The sequence below is a fragment of the Rhinopithecus bieti genome, unplaced genomic scaffold (genome assembly GCF_001698545.2).
Source record: "Rhinopithecus bieti isolate Rb0 unplaced genomic scaffold, ASM169854v2 scaffold_23868, whole genome shotgun sequence".
NCBI classification, from domain to species: Eukaryota; Metazoa; Chordata; class Mammalia; order Primates; family Cercopithecidae; genus Rhinopithecus; species Rhinopithecus bieti.
The window spans coordinates 1-4,077 of record NW_016811202.1 but is presented as its reverse complement, the minus strand read 5'-3'; the positions used below and the strand labels follow the sequence as shown (position 1 = coordinate 4,077).

The 4,077-nt window shown below is 50.3% G+C and overlaps 1 pseudogene; it reads left to right on the top strand.

The window, feature by feature from the left end:
• LOC108543188 (olfactory guanylyl cyclase GC-D-like) overlaps nucleotides 1-2,761 on the top strand; it is a 22,318-nt pseudogene extending 19,557 nt beyond the window's left edge.
• The last annotated feature ends 1,316 nt before the right edge of the window (nucleotides 2,762-4,077 follow it).

The following is a 4,077-nucleotide window of genomic DNA, read 5'->3' as shown; positions in this document are numbered from 1 at the left end:
CGTGTTAGCCAGGATGGTCTCGATCTCCTGACCTCGTGATCTGCCCGTCTCGGCCTCCCAAAGTGCTGGGATTACAGGCTTGAGCCACCGCGTCCGGCTTTCCTTACATTATTTTAAGGTCCTAATTATGTTATAAATAAGAGAGTCAGGCCGGACATGGTGGCTCACGCCTGTAGTCTGAGCATTTTGGGAGGCCCAGGCATGGGGATCACAGGAGGTCGGGAGTTTGAGACCAGCCTGGCCAACATGGAGAAACCCTGTCTCTACTAAAAATACAAAAATTAGCTGGGTGTGGTGGCACACACCTGTAATCTCAGCTACTTGGGAGGCTGAGGCATGAGAATCGGTTGAATCTGGGAGGCGGAGGTTGCAGTGAGCCGAGATGGTGCCACTGCACTCCAACCTGGGTAACGGAGTAAGATTCTGTCTCCAAAAAAAAAAAAAGGGAGAGAGAGAGAGAATGTGTGATGCTGATAGTCTGATGGAAGAGGCAGGACAGAAACCTTCTGTGGTCATGCAAACAACCAAATGTTTCCTGGGATGGGTCTGGGAGAGCCCTCAGAGTCATGAATATACCCTTCCCATGTCCCTGCTCCTTCCACCATGGTTCCCCTCACCTGCAGGATAAAGTCCACTGGCACTGCCACCACCATCCCACCACCACCATAGCTTCTCCAACCCCATCTCCCACCACTCCCTGCATGGCCCTCCATCCACACTCAGCTGTGTGCAATTTCACACACACGGGTTCCCTGCCTCTGTGGCTCTGCGCCTGCTGTTCCCTGCCCACTCGTTCTCTCATCCTTCAAGACAGAGCACATGTATCCTCTTCTCCAGCAAGTCCCCTGGGCTGGATTAGGGGCTCTTTTTGATGCTGACACAGTCCTGGTGCTTCTTTCATCACAGCCTTGATTGCAGGTTACACATCTCTCCCCACCAGGCTGGGAGCTGCCCAAGAGCAGAGAGGAGCTCTGATCTATCTATGACCCCTCACCTCCAGCACAGAGCCTGGCACAAGCATCAGGTGCTCTCTGGATGTCGCTGGAGACTCCAGTTAGCTTAATCCTCACCCCACAACTGGAGCCCAGGATGTGCAGTGGGAAATGGCACAGGGGGTAGAGAAGGGTGAGGCTGTCATTGGGCTCTCTCTCTGGTCCAAGACCTGCTGGAGCTCACCGGGTACATTCGAGTTTCAGGGTCCTGTGCAGCAGGGGTCGTGGGTCTCACGATGCCTCGGTCTTGCCTCTTTGGGGACACTGTCAACACGGCCTCCCAGATGGAGTCCACAGGACTGTGTGTGTATCTCATACTTCTATCCTGTCCAAGGCAGAGACTCTTTCAATAACCTGTGCAGCCTGGCTGTTTAATATAGTTCTTAGTAACCAAATCACCACCTGGTGGCAGCGTACCCTAGTTTTCAGGAAAGCAACTACTATGTTGGTGCAAAAGTTATAGCCATTTTGGCGTTAAAACTAATGACCGCACCATTCTCCTGCCTCAGCCTCCCGAGTAGCTGGGACTAGAGGTGCACACCACCGCACCCAGCTAATGTTTTGTATTTTTAGTAGAGACGGGGTTTCACCATGTTAGCTAGGATGGTCTCCATTTCCTGACTTCGTGATCTGCCCGCCTTAGCCTCCCAAAGTCCTGGGATTACAGGCGTGAACCACCAAACCCGGGAGGCGGAGCTTGCAGTGAGCCAAGACTGCAAAAAATACAAAAAACAAAAAACAAAAAAACAACAACTAACGGCCAAAGCTGCAATTACTTTTACGCCAGCCTAATAGAAGGAGATGATATATGTCATTGGCTCTTTTAACTTTCCACACAATATTTGTGGTGATCTCATGAGGGCATTAGCAGAGAAAACAATGACTCAAGAGGCAGGAAATCTGGGTCCTAGCCCTGGCTCTGCAACTGGCTTGTTTAGTGTCCTTGGGCACAATGTTCTTCCTGTAGACCTCAGTTTCCCCATTGTACAAAAAGGAGACCCTTTAAAGTGTGTGTGTGTGTGTGTGTGTGTTTTAATTGGTCACGTGCCACCTCCCTTTATGCTGGGGCAGCCCTGACAGTACCATGAAGACATCCCCAATGTTTTTGGCCCTTACTGGCAGCAGGAACTACCACAATGGCTTGGCTAGAGCAGCTAAAATGTTGAAGCCCCAGGTCCTCTGCCTCTGGCTATGTAGGTTGCTGGTCCTTAATGTTCAGGGTACATCCTGCATAACTGCACACTATGGCTCTACTGGAAAGTCCTGCTCTTAAAAGAAAACTAAAAACTGCATATCTTCCCTGCCTCAGCCTTCACTGACTTCCTTACAAGTAGAAATTATGTTCCTAGGGGTTCTGACTCCGTCATGAGTTCCCCTTAACACTCAATCTACGTAATTTGCTTTTCCTCTGGGTCTCTTTTAGTGACCGACAATTCAGAGGGACAAGAGGGCCAGAAGAAGGGTATTGCATAAATCATCACTATGTGTATGATTGATTGGAACTGCAGTCGCTGCAGGCTCCTAATGATTTTACCAAATACTGGGTATGCTGTCACCAGGTGGTGACTTGATGACTGCCTTTCTTCTCAGCGTACAGAATTCATGTCAGCCGAAGCACTGTCCAGATACTGCTCAGCCTTGCTGAAAGCTACCAAATTGATAACAGAGGTCAGACTGAACTGAAGGCAAGAGAATTTCATGGTCTTTCTGGGAAAAGTCCCCAAGGATCCAGTTTCTGTGGGAAGCAGGGAAGATTCTCATCTGACTGATATGACTGCCCAGAGTTGGGGATGTAGCTGGTCACCTTTACATGTCCTCTATGCTCCCCAAATTCTAAGGAAACATTGCTTCCTGGGAGCCATCTGGCTCCCTGTGAGAGGAAGGCCAGGACAGAGAAGTCACTTCTCCTGATGACCTATCTGTGTAGCATGCCAGTGTACAACACACATCAAAATATTTATCACTCATAGTAATAACGAGAGGAGCAGTGTTGTCCCCATTTTACAGTTGAAAAAATTCAATTAAAGAGGCAGAGTGGCTTATCAAAGTCACATAGCTCGTAATTCAGATCTCACAGCTCCAAAGCTTGTGCCTTCTCCATAGCACTGTTGGGCTCCTACCCATCCCTCAGAACCCCAGCTCAGACACCATCTCTCACTGCAACCCACCCTGACCCAGGAACACTTCTTCTCCTCCTTCTTCCCCACACACAGTGACTGTTATGCCTTCTCTGTGTACCCACCAGTCCCAAGGCCAGTTCTCTGCTGTTACAGTGTAATGTTGGGTTGCTAATGCTCATGAGCACCTCAAAAGCAGAGAAAGGTCTGTAACCTGTGCATTCTCTCTAAACGGTAACATTCTATAAAGGCAATGGTTCAGCATTCCTTTCAGTGATTTTCTTCCTACCCCTTCTCCTCTTATTCCTCAAATTCCTAAGCTGAAGCCAGGTCTGGCAGGGAGACCGGAGCAATCCAGCTTAAAGGCCTGATGCACTGGGTCCCAGAAATTGGGTGCCATATGGGACTCGCTTCATTAGACTGTGGAATGTCGGTGCAGGAGGCTGCAGCACAGAGATGGGCAGCAACTTGTTCATGGTCACACAGCCTGTGAAGGCCAGCAAACATGGAATCCTTTGCTCTGGATGGCTGGGGTTAGAGAAGAGTGAGCTGGAATAAGTCAGGGCAGGTGTGTCTTATTTAAGGAGGGTGAACACTGGGCGTCCTGAGGAATGGATGACTTATGCCAGACAGGGATGCAGAGAGGTGTGGGGAGGGCAGAGAGGTGTGGAGAGGGCAGCATGCCAACCTCAGGCTCTTCAGGCTGGCCTGGGGGCTCCAAGGACAATATTCATCCCATAGAGCCCTGGCCCAGGATGGGGCACGGAACCTCCAGCCCAGCCAGCACTGACCCTCATGTTCTCAAGCCCCCTCACTCCTGACCTCCAGGAGCTGCACTCCCACCCCAGGGGAGGCCACCACACCAGGTCCTTCCATTGTGAAGTTTGGAGAGAATCACAGATGGTGGGATCGTAGCACTCTAGATCTGCTGATCACAGAGCTCATGATTCTCTCTCTCTCTCTCTCTG